The sequence below is a fragment of the Hyperoodon ampullatus genome (genome assembly GCF_949752795.1).
Source record: "Hyperoodon ampullatus genome assembly, chromosome: 5".
NCBI classification, from domain to species: Eukaryota; Metazoa; Chordata; class Mammalia; order Artiodactyla; family Ziphiidae; genus Hyperoodon; species Hyperoodon ampullatus.
Window position 1 is genome coordinate 135,749,172 of NC_136918.1, and position 12,548 is coordinate 135,761,719.

Below are 12,548 nucleotides of genomic sequence, written 5' to 3' on the forward strand. Positions count from 1 at the left end.
GCAGAGAACAGTCACCCTTTGTTCCCCAGAAGCACCGTTCATGGTGGGCCATGGGCAAGTTCCAGTTTGGTCTCTCCTCATGGTGACCTCAATTCTGGTTGCTCAAGGCTCTCCTAAGTTCCTCCAGGCCTGCTTTGGTTGATTCATTAGTTTATCCAGTCATCAGCTCATTTGTTCGTTTGTTCCTAGCAAACCAGACAACTGGCATCTGGATGACAGTGGAGAGGAAGATGGATTTCCTGCTCTCTGGGAGTGAAGTGGGAAAGTAGAGAATAAGCAAGTAATTACAGGAATAACCAAGTACCACGTGGCCAGTGCTAGGGGGGGATGCATGGGGATAAAACCCCGCTTTGACACTCAGTAGGTGATGCTATGGCAGTACCCAGTATGGTACCCAGTGGTGCAAACCTATAAGAAGGAGACATAATCTAGACCGTGGGGAGGTGTAGTTGGGAAATGGTCCCTAACTTCCTTGGCATTTAGGTGGACAGCTGAACAGGGAGTTGGATGAAGCAGAGAGTGGATCTGGGTGGTGGGACAGCAGGTATCAGGAGAGGAAACAGTGTGCAAAGGCCCTCAAAGCCCATGGCTCCTTCCAACAGCTGAAGTCTACAGAGCCCGGAGCACGAAGGAGAACAGTGGCAGTCCAGCATGAGGTGAGCTGCAGCGGGCAGCAGGGAGGCCATGCCCGGCCTTGTGAGCCATGAGAACGGGGCCTCCTTCTCCAGGACACAGGGAGTTGATGGGGTGAATTGAAGCAGAATTCGCAGCACCACTGCTCCTGCTTCTGTCCTACGGCCACTGGATGTTGTCTTCCCCTGACTCAGCAAGATAAGCCATTGACCAATGTGGCTGCCTGTTTCTTGTCATGGGCCAAGGCTGGTATAAAGATGATGAGACACAGACCCTGATTCCAAGGAGCTCACCTATGAGTGGGGTGGATGGACCTGGAGGTGGGTGACCTCATCACCCAGAGAAGGGAGCCATGACTTCTTCCAGGTGGGGAGGGGTTGGAGGATGTCTGGAGAGGAACTGAGACTTGAATGAGTCTTGTGGAGGAAGCCAGTCCAGTCCTGAGGCCACGGGTCCAGAGGAAGGAAGGCCATGGTGAGTTTGAGACCAGACTTTGGAGGGAATGTTAAATTGGGCTGTCTCCTTACCCTAGAACATTCGAGCCTCCCGACTGACCCAGGCAGTGGGTGGCTGATTGGAGCCATATGTTGGAACAAGTCTTCTCTTGTTGGTGCAAGAGGGGGGCTTCATTCCTAACACAGTGTTGAGAAAGGAGCTGGCTGGGAGGGGCAGTGCTGGGCTGGTCCCTCTTTGATGAAGAGCTCCATCCTCTGTGATGGACAGGAAACCAAGGATCCCAGGTTATGACTTCTCCCTTGCATTTTGGACATGCTGACCCTGGGAAATTTCTAGACCGGAAAAGTCATCTTTAAAAAACTCATACCTGCCCAGGGTCCCAGGGGATCCTGTGCCCTATGCTCCCTTCTGGTCTCAGCTGCAGCAAATGTCTCCCGACCGTGACCCAACTCCCAGTAGCCACCTTAATCACACGGTATAAGTGTCTATTTTAGTTACATAAACACAGTTGTCTACATTTGGACTCCGGGGCTGGCTGCAGGAATTTGTAAACAGCGTGGTGTACGTGTTTCACAGAAAGTTGCCAGGACGTGCTCCTTTCCTGCTGCCTGTTGTCCAGTTTTCCCTTTTATAGAGAGTCTGGCTGGGAAAGAGAGACAGAACTTATTTGGGAACAGTGGGCAATCTCTCAGGCAAATTCCTGTCTCCCACTCCTGTAACCACTACCTCCTCTTCTGAAATGTTGAGGTCTGGTGGGGAATTAAGGCTGCTCCTGAGTTATGAGTCCCTTGTAAATACTGGCTTCTCACAAATATACATATAAACCTCACAAAAAACAAATTTGGGGAGATTTTATTCTCGGAAGGGTAACAAGGAATTCTGAAGTTTGAGGCAGGTTCTAAAAAAATGTTGGGCACTGCTGTCTCTATCAGAACCAAGACCCCATTTGACATCACGACATTCCCTTTGCTACTCCCACCTAAGAGCTTTCGTCAGTTTCAAGCAGGGGTTGCTAACGTTCTAGAATGAAGGTATCCTTGGAGCCACAGAGAAGTGGTAGCCTCAAGGGGAAGAGAGGCATTCATTCTTTTTCTTCATTTAACAATCATTAATGAAGCATCTATGTGGATTAGATGCTGTATTCCTCATTGTGGACCTTGGAAGATGTCTAACACCAACCATCGGCAGCAAAGAGCTTCAGTGAAAGGTGGGAACATTAAGAGTCATGTAGATGGGACTGCTCTGGTGGCACGGTGGTTAAGAATCTGCTTGTCAAGTCAGGGGACATGAGTTTGAGCCCTGGTCCAGGAAGATCCCACAAGCCTTGGAGCAACTAAGCCTGTGCGCCACAACTACTGAGCCTGCATGCCACAACTACTGAAGCCTGTGCGCCTAGAGCCCGTGCTCCACAACAAGAGAAGCCACTGCAATGAGAAGCCCACACTCCACAACAAAAAGTAGCCCCCGCTCGCCGCAACTAGAGAATGCCGGTGCACAGCAACAAAGACTCAATGCAGCCAAAAATAAAATAAATAAATAAATACATTTTTTTAAAAAAAGGGCTGTGCCACTTTGCACCCTCACTAACAATATATGAGAATATCTATTTTTAAAAAAAGAGAGTCATGTAGATGGATTTAGAATGGCAAAGGGAGTTGAGTTTTATTTTACACACACATGTTTGCTAAATGAATGAGTGAATGAAAAACAGGTCTGTAACTGAGACTGAAGCCTGCTACAGTGGTTGGAATTGAACCCTAATCTTAAGTTCATTGCAAGTTAACTTTTAGTAAAACTTAAAGCTAGAGTCCCAAACTGTCCCTTTCAGCCTGGAACTCAGAGGGTTCCCAGGAGGCAGGATGGGAAAGAATTCCCAGGCAAACCAGCACAAATTGGTCACCCTACTCAAAACTTCAAAGAAAAGAGAACTAGGAAGAAGAAAAGCTTCTGGAAAGGAAATATCTGAACTGGGAAAAATGGGAGGTCGTTGGGACATGCAGTATATATGTAGCAGTTGTATTTCTCCTTTCATGTTTTAGGAGAACAAAGAAGCAGAAAGTAATTTATCCACATAGAAAGAAACAGGGAAATTAGTAGGTTAGGAGGAATTGGGCACTGACAAGCAAAACAAGAGAGCTTCAGTTCTTAAAATATTCTCAAACAAGTTCCACAGTAAACGAAGCTACAGATAGGTTTTAATTTCATCTCCACAGAAAACTGCAGAGAAATCATGGCTTTTAATCACTCAGAATGCTGTACGTGTCTGCAACAGTTACCTATGTCTCAGGAGCATTCATATAAGGAAATGTTGTAGTTAAAATAAGCAGCAATTTAAAGCAATTAATGTTTAGTGTGAACGTTCTATCTTCTACCTAGATGCTGTATTTCTTTACTTTTTGCTGTAAAGTGTAACCCTTCTAGAAAGATGCGTGGATGTTCATATTTAGTGATTTGATTTTTAAGAAAGCAAGGATGTCTGCTCTTTTAATAAAGAGCTTAATGTGCTAGAAATACTATAGTTGAGTGGGAAGCACAGGATATGAGAATCAGTGGAGGGCTTCTGGGAAAGTCCAGCTGGTCCACGCAATGAAAAAAAGCTTAGCTTTGGCGCCACCTGGTGTCAGCTACATAAATAAGAGCGAGGCACATTGTTCATTTAAGCTCGGAAAGTGACAGGAAAGGCCATTTAGATCACCAAAAACATTTCATGAATTTTTTTACTGTAAGCAGTTGTGCAACAGAATGACCCAGACCTGGTTCTTTCATTCTAAAACTTTTGTGGCCAAGATTATGACTTCTGGTAGCCATTTTTTTCTCATTTGTCAGGTGTCAGACGGGGCTTGCAGGTTGGGGTAAAGACCGGAAATACCTTGTACATTTCCTGGCACACAACGGGTGCTCAATAAACGGGAATAGCTGAGCTAGTGACAATGGCTGTTGACATTATTGCTGGGCAGGGGACTGGGTGAACCTGGGAAAGCTAACTGTGGGCTGTGATTTCAGACTGTATTTGAACTTCGGTGATGTTAGTAATTTCCTGAGCGAGGTTAATGCAGTGGTGCATTAGAGCCGTGCGAGAATCCACAAGTGCAGGTGGAGCCTGGTTGCATCAACGGCAGCAAAGCCGAGGTTGAATTTCCCGGGCAAGACTTTTCCCTGAGGCTTGAACACAGATCTTCGGTCCTGCTCTACCTTTGACAAGTTTGCAGAGACATCAGAAACATGAGACAGCTCTGCCTGAGACTGTCAACGGGGCAAACAGGGAAGATGGTAATAATAAGAGAAAAATTGGAGAAAGGGGAAATGATGTCCCTTCTCAGCGTCTTGGTTCCTCCCTGTGTAGAATCAATGAGCTGGACTAGAAAATCTTTAAGGCCCCATATGGTCCTAACGTTCTACCCAGGGTTCATAACCATGGATGCAAAACACAAAGCTTTGCTGGTGAGGATACGGAGCAACTGGAATTTTTACTCATTCCTGGATGGAATGTACAACAACTCTGGAAACTAATTCAGCAGTTTCTTACAAAACTAAACAAGCATCGACCATGTGACCCAGCAATGGCACTCTTGAACATTTATCCCAAAGAAATGAAAACTTATGTTCACACCCAAACCTATATAAGAATGTTCACAGTAGCTCTGTTCACAATAGCAAAAACCTGAAAACAATTCAAATGTCCTTCAGCAGGTGAAAGGTTAAATATTCCTATAACACTTCTCAGAAATAAAAAGAAATCAGCTGTTGATATACAGAGCAACTTGGATGGATCTCATGAGCATTATGCTGAGTGGAAAAAAGCCAGTCTCAAAAGATTATTTACTGTATAATCCTATTTTTAGAACATTCTCAAAATGACAGGTTTATAGAGAGTGAGACCAGAGGGTAGACAGCGGGAGAAAGGGGTACAAGTGTACAATGGAGTACAAGGGAGTTCCTTAGAGGTGAGGGGGCAGTTTTGTACCTTAATTGTGGTGGTAGTTCCATGAATCTATACATTAGAGGAAATTGCACCAAACTATACACACACACACACACACACACACACACACACACGCGAATGTAGGTAGAAACGGCGAAATCAGAATAAGGTCTGTGGTCTAGTTAACCAGCATCGTATTGGTGTGGATTCCCTGATTTTGATACTTTATTATATATAGTTATGTAAGATGTCATCATTGGGGGAAGCTGGGTGAAGGGTACATGGGACTCAATATTTTTGCAACTTCCTCTAAGTCATAATGATTTCAAACTAAAAATAATTTTAAAAGAAATGTATAGAATGGTTGTATCCATCACACTCTAACATAAAAATTTTAAAAATAAATAAGCCCAAACCTTGTTAAGGGCTATTGGCATTTAGATCAGGCAGGGAGGAGAGCCCACCAGCCAGAGCATGGCAAGGCTCTACCTTATGCCCAGAACTGACCCCGGCTGGACCGGGCTGCTTTGTGAGCAGTTGACAGCACTGTGGGGACACAGTGTGGCCGTTTTGAGCACCCCAGCCTCTGGTTTAGATTTTCTTTCTCTGGTCTGAGCTGAGGAGAACCTATTAAAAACACCCTGCCTAGTCAGACTTGGAAGACCATGAGCTAGAAAGTGGTCTTCAGGGCATTCTCCAGAGGTGGACAGCAGGTTCCTCTGGGCCATCCCTTTTCGGGATACTCATAAAGCTGTGCTGTCTCCTTGAGGTCGCTAACTGAAAGCAGATTCTTTTGTTGTTAGTTTTATTTTATTGTCATAGAAACACTTAACATGAGATCTACCCTTTTAACCAAGGGTGCAATACATCCAATTGTTGACCCTAGGTGCAGTGTTGTGCAGCAGCTCTCTAGGGCTTATTCATCTTGCTTAACTGAAAGTTTATGCCTGGTGATTAGTAACCCATTTCCACTGCTCCCAGCCCCCTACAACCACCATTCCACTTTTCAATTCTATGAATTTGAGTATTTCAGGTGTCTCATGTAAGTGGAAGCATGTAGTATTTGCCTTTCTGTGACTGGTTTATTCTCTTCAGCATAATGTCCTCAAGGTGCTTTTGTGCTGTTGTGTATCACAGAATTTCATTCTTTTTAAAGGCTGTATAGTATTCCATTATATGTATATACCACATATTCTTCATCCATTCATCCACTTAAGTTGTTTCCACATTTGGCTCTTGTGAATAGTGCTGCAATGAACATGGGAGTGCAGATACCTCTTCAATATCCTGATTTCAGTTCTTTTGGATAAATACCCAGGACTGGGATTACTAGATTACGTGGTAGTTCTAGTTTTAATTTTTTGAGGACCTCCATACCTTTGTCCGTAGCAACATTGCCATTTTGTTTTCCCACCAACAGTGTGCAAGGTTCTAATTTCTCCACATCATCCCTGGCACTTGTTGTCTTTTTTTTTTTTTTTTTTTTTTTAAATAATAGCCACCCTGACAGGTGTGAAGTAAAGTAAATTCTTTTTTTTTTTTTTTTTTGTGGTATGCAGGCCTCTCACTGTTGCGGTCTCTCCTGTTGCAGAGCACAGGCTCCGGACGCACAGGCTCAGCAGCCATGGCTCACGGGCCCAGCCGCTCCGCGGCATGTGGGATCCTCCCGGACTGGGGCACGAACCCGCGTCCCCTGCATTGGCAGGCGGACTCCCAACCACTGTGCCACCAGGGAAGCCTGAAGCAAATTCTTAAAGCTACCACACTTTGGAATCCAGGAGAGTCCTGGAGACAGTTTTCTCCCAGACAAGGCAAGGACTTGTTCTAAATGTTCAAGGAGATGGAATTCTTAGAAATGATTTCTTAAGGGAGCAGGTGCTTGGGTTTGGTCCTCCCTTGAGGTCTGACCTGAGTGCATCAAGAGGGCAGAAGGGCTGGGGTCCACAGTGATAGGGCCGGGGTGGGGTTGGTGGGGTGTCTCGGGGACTCTTCCTGAGCTGGACACTCTCCATCCCAGGCTTCTGTCTTTGAATCAGACACAAAAGTTCCAAAGAAAACCCACTCAACAATCTTCCTAAACAAATGGCTCAGGAACAAGGAGAGATGTGGTCAAGGATACATCTGGAACGAGTTTCACTGGATGCGTTAACAGGAAGCTGGGTTCTAAGCAGAGACCAAAAGACAGGTCTCATTCCTGGCAAAACTGGAAAGCAGACAAAGTTTGCTGGTGAGATCCCCTTCTCTCTTTCCTGGTCTGGGTTGATCGGCTTTTCCCTACAAGGGTCCACGGGCCTCCCACTCCTTCTAGGGGAGAAGAAGCCCCCAAGGCTCTCCCTTCTCACCTTTCCATCCACTTGCAGTCCCCACACACCTGTGGCCCACATGCTGAGGATTCTTTTCTCTTTGTTTTGATTCTCTTCCTCTTTGAAAATCATCTTTGCAAAATAACCTTGGTATCACAGTAAGGTATCATTCACTCCAGATTAACGCACAGGGGAAGAAATGCTCCCCAAGACCATGGGGTGAGCTTCGTGCAGCCCTCATTTTCTGCTCACAGAAATTAAAGACAGTACCCTGCCATTAGGCCTTGGTGCACTTGGGCCTCTCTGACACTGAGTAAGGTCAAGGAAAATAGAACACCATGAAGTTGAGGCGTCTTCTGGCTTTACATTCCAAATTAGGCTCACAGCTTCTTGGTGGCAAGATTCTCATCCCCAGAAGCAAAGCTCGGAGAGCACCTTGGGTCAAGACTCCACATAAAGAGGATAAACTTTAACAAAACTTGGTTTGCTCTATCAGTAAAGCAGCATCTCCAAGGCATCCTACAGGGTTGCTTCTCTTGTTGCTAGACCAAAGAATCTCCACATGTCTGGGGAGTCCTTGGTGAAGCCTTCTTTGTTGGAAATGGTCAAGTTTGTTTGTGGCTCAGAGAAGAAGAAAATTCCAGTAGTTCCTCAGTCAAATAGTGTCATCTACTCCAGAACCATTGTCATCTCTTCCAATATTCTGCAGCTGGGCAGAGAAATCTAAAGCTCATTGTGCAGCTCCATGAAACTCACAGTGTTTCTCAGCACAGCCAGCTTCAGCTTTTCACAAAACCATCATGCTCACACCAAGACCATCAATGAAAACCTCCTATTTTATGAGCTCCATCTGGAAACTTCAAGTGCTGTTGATGTTTCTGAAATGGTGAAGAGTTTTCTTTTTTTTCAAAGAGTTTATTTTTGACTGGAAGAATAACCTGGATACCTTGTAAACAGGTGGGTTTTGATTTCATCAGAGGTGAAATCTAGAATTGTTACCTTTTCCCATGAATCTGGAAGGCACTGAGAACTGTTGTTCAGCCAGACTCAGGATGGGCAATACAGACAAGGTTTCTGCTGTCATGGAACTCAAGTTCTAGTTAGAGACAGAAAAAAAAAAGCAACAAAACAGGATAACTTCAGAATTCAAAGATGCCATCATGTAGGGTGGTGGGCATCAGTGTTACAGATTGGGTGGGTAGGGAAAATACTTGTCTGAGAAGATATCATTTGAAGTGAAGAAGAAGCAAGCTGTGCTAAGATCTGCAGGAATATCGTTCCAGGCAGAGGCAACAGCTGATGCAAAGATGCTGGGCAGGCTGAATGATGGCCCCTCGAAGACGTCCACCTCCTAACCCTTGGAACCTGTGAATTAAGTTAACTTACATGTAAAAGGGACTTTGCAGTTCTGATTAAATGAAAAGCCTTGAGGTGAGATTATTCTGGTTGATCTGGGCAGGTCAAGGGCAATCACAAAAGTCCTTGTAAGAGAAAGGCAAGAAGGTCAGAGTTAGTGGTAAGAAATGTGATGATGAAAGCAGAGGTTGGAGTCATATGAGGAAGGGGCCATGAGCCAAGGGATGGGGGCAGCCTCTAGGAGCTGGAAAAGACAAGGAAACAGGTTTCCCCTGCCAGAGTCTCCAGAAGGAATCAGCCCTGCTGACACCTTGATTTTAGCCCAGTGAGACCCATTTTGGACTTCTGACCTCCAGAACTTTAAGATAATAAGTTTATGTTGTTTTAAGCCATTAAGTTTGTGATAGTTTATTGCAGCAACAATGGGAAACTAATACAGATGCTAAGGCAGAAACAAGAAGAGCAGGGAAGCAGGATCAGGCTTTGAGGCAAAGATGAGATCAGAGAGGGAACCAGGGGTCCTCTATGGCCTTCTGGGCTGCACTACGGAGTCTGGATTTTATTCTGAAGGTGATGGGAAATCATTGGAGAGTTTTAAGCAGGGCAATAGCATGTCCTGATTTATGTTTCTAAAAGGTCATGCTGGTCGCTCTTAGAAGTGGATGAATGAGGACAAAGAGTGGAAGGCTGAAGGCAGAGAGCAAGCCATGACACAGTCCAGCCAGGAGGCGGGTGGTTCAAAGTAGACGGAGTTGGGATGTGTTTTAAAGTGTCAGCAAACCACTGACCACCACCAAAAGCACCAAAGCAGTAAGAAATGAAGCTGAATCTATTGCTTGCCAGACAAAGGGACATGTTCAAAGGGTCTGTCTGTGCAGAAATAGGAAGAATGAAGCTTAGGGCAACAATCAAAAATGTACAACAGAAAAGGGCACATTTCTGAGAAAGGGTGTCTGATTGGCTCATAAGATGGATTGTAACTCTTCTTTGCAATTGGCCATCACACTAACTTACAACACAGAAGCCCAGACGCAGTTTCCAAAGAGGTTGAGTTGGGTTGCTACAGTTCTGGCTGGTTCAGTATCACCCAGAGGGCAGACTCACACATCCATGATCAAGATTTGGAGAGGCTTTTCTTTTCTTTTTTTCTAATCTTTATTTATGGCTGTGTTGCATCTTCGTGCTGTGCGTGGGCTTTCTCTAGTTGCGGCGAGCGGGGGCTACTCTTCCTTGCGGTGCGCGGGCTTCTCATTGCAGTGGCTACTCTTGTTGCGGAGCATGGGCTCTAGGTGTGCGGGCCTCAGTAGTTGTGACCCGCGGGCTCAGTAGTTGTGACTTGCGGGCTCTAGAGCGCAGGCTCAGTAGTTGTGGTGCACGGGCTTAGTTGCTCCACGGCATGCGGGATCTTCTCAGACCAGCGATCAAACCCAGGGCCCCTGTATTGGTAGGCAGATTCTTAACCACTGCGCCACCAGGGAAGTTCCGGAGAGGCTTTTCTTGATGGGAGTCAATCAACAATATCTGCTAATGGATTGGATGCAGGAGGTTAGGAAAAGCAAGGAATCGAAGCTAATTTTTAGGTTTGTGGCTTAGGGAACTGAGAGGCTGGTGGGGACCCCTTTACTGTGATGGTGGGAGGATTAAGCATTCTGTCTGGACCTTTGAAGCTGAGATGACAGTTAAACATGTAAGTGGAAACGTTAAGTAAGCATTTGGACATTTGAGACTAAGTTTAGAGGAGAGAATTGGGCTGGAGGTATAAATTTATAAATATGGATTTTTAAGGTATCAACTTTATTGTGGTATAGTTTACATCAAATTACATGTACCCATTTCAAGAGTACAGTTCAACGAGTTTTGACAAATGCATTCACCCAAGTAACCAAGACCACCATCAAGATACAGAACAACTCAGTCACCCCCAAAAGTTCTCTCTCCATCCTTTGCATTCAACCTTCCCCTCACCTGGCTCCAGGAAACAACTGGTCTGCTTTCTATCACTGTAGATTACTTTTGCCCTTTCTGGAATTTCTAGAAATGGACTTACTTACACAGTAAAACCTCTTCTCTGTCTGACATGTTTTGCTCAGATAATGTATTTGAGATTCATCCATGTGGTTGCATGTATCATTAGTGTGTCCCTTTTTACTTTTGAGCAATATTCCATTGTCTAGATATACCACAATTTATTTACCCATTTGTCTGTTGAGGGATATGTGGGTTATTCCCAGTTTTTAGCTATTACGAATAAAACTCCTACAAGCATTGATGTGTAAGTCTTCGTGTGGACATACGTTTTTCATTTATCTTGGGTGAATACCTAGAAGTGGGATTGTTGGGGGCCTTACAGTAACTTACTAGGAAACTGCCCAACTGTTTCCAAGCAGTGGTACCATTGTACATTCCCGCCAGCGACGATGAAAGTTCCAGTTACTCCACATCCTCACCGACACTTGGTGTCGTCAGTCTTTTTAAAATTTAGCCATTCTAGAAGGCCTGTGGGGCATCTCACTGTGGTTGTAAGTTCATTTCCCTGCTGACTAATGATGCTGAGCCATTGAGGGCCATAGGAAAAGGTTCAAGGATAGCAAGAAAAGAAAAGAAATAATTATCAGCTCGAAGAAAAACAAAAATTTGTGTCGGAAAGATGTAATTACAGCCCACTACGTGGGTCATCAAAGAACAATGTTTCTATCATCATAGAAATGCAAACTCTGAGGTTGGATTTAACCTTAAATTGTGATGGAGCTGTACTGGGAGGGTGTGGAGGAGGGAAGAGGATGTGGATGTAGTCACCTTCCATCACAGGAGGGCAACAGACAGGGTCTGTGCAGGATATCTCTCCTAGCAGTGTTGAGGCAGAGGCACTCACTGACCTGAGACTCTCCAAAGACAGTTATCAACCCTCCACCTTCACCATTATCTGTTACCAGAGTTACGTTCTACTTAAGAAGGGTTGTTAGCCCTTGGTTTGTATCCATAGAGATGCTCGAAGAACAATGCAGGTGATTTGAGAGACAGACTTGATCCTAAATAAAGTCTTCCACGCTCTTCTCTTTCGAAGGAATTTTGGGTTTTGTAAGTGCTGGATATCAGACTGAATAACATTCCATTTAAATCCAAAGGCAGACTCAACTCACTAGATTTTAAAAACATGCCAAGTGTAGGCAGAGGTAAGTAAAGATGTGGGTTGCAATTTAGTTTTGAAAGAGAACATTTGCTTTTACGTGCCTCGCTCTCTGGGCAGATAGCATTTTACTGTTGGGGACGATGCAGAGTGAGTCTATCGAGAAACTTCTGCAGAAGTCAAGGGGGCTGATGCCCATGGGGGAAACAGGAGACAGCTCTGTCCTCTTTCTTCTTTCTTCTCCAGCCTGTAACGGATACTTGGGTCACACTTACACTCTGCTTCTGAAACCATTTTGTCAGGTCCCCACCTGATTGCAGTCATATGAATTGTATATCAGGCTTCTGGAAGAGCTATGTAAAAATTAACCATTAAGGAGCTACTCTTCACCAGGTGCTAGGAAGCTCTTTTCCTTAATAAGGCTGGTCAAGCTCTGCTTCTCACTGTCATGTCCCCTTGTTTATTTCTCTTAAAAATAATAACAGGGCTTCCCTGGTGGCGCAGTGGTTGAGAATCTGCCTGCCTATGCAGGGGACGCGGGTTCGTGCCCTGGTCCGGGAAGATCCCACATGCCGCGGAGCAGCTGGGCCCGTGAGCCATGGCCGCTGAGCCTGCGCGTCCAGAGCCTGTGCTCCGCAACGGGACAGGCCACAACAGTGAGAGGCCCGCGTACCACACACACAAAATAATAATAATAATAATAACAAAAGCTAGTATGTGTAGGGCACTTACTCTCTTACTATGTGCCAGG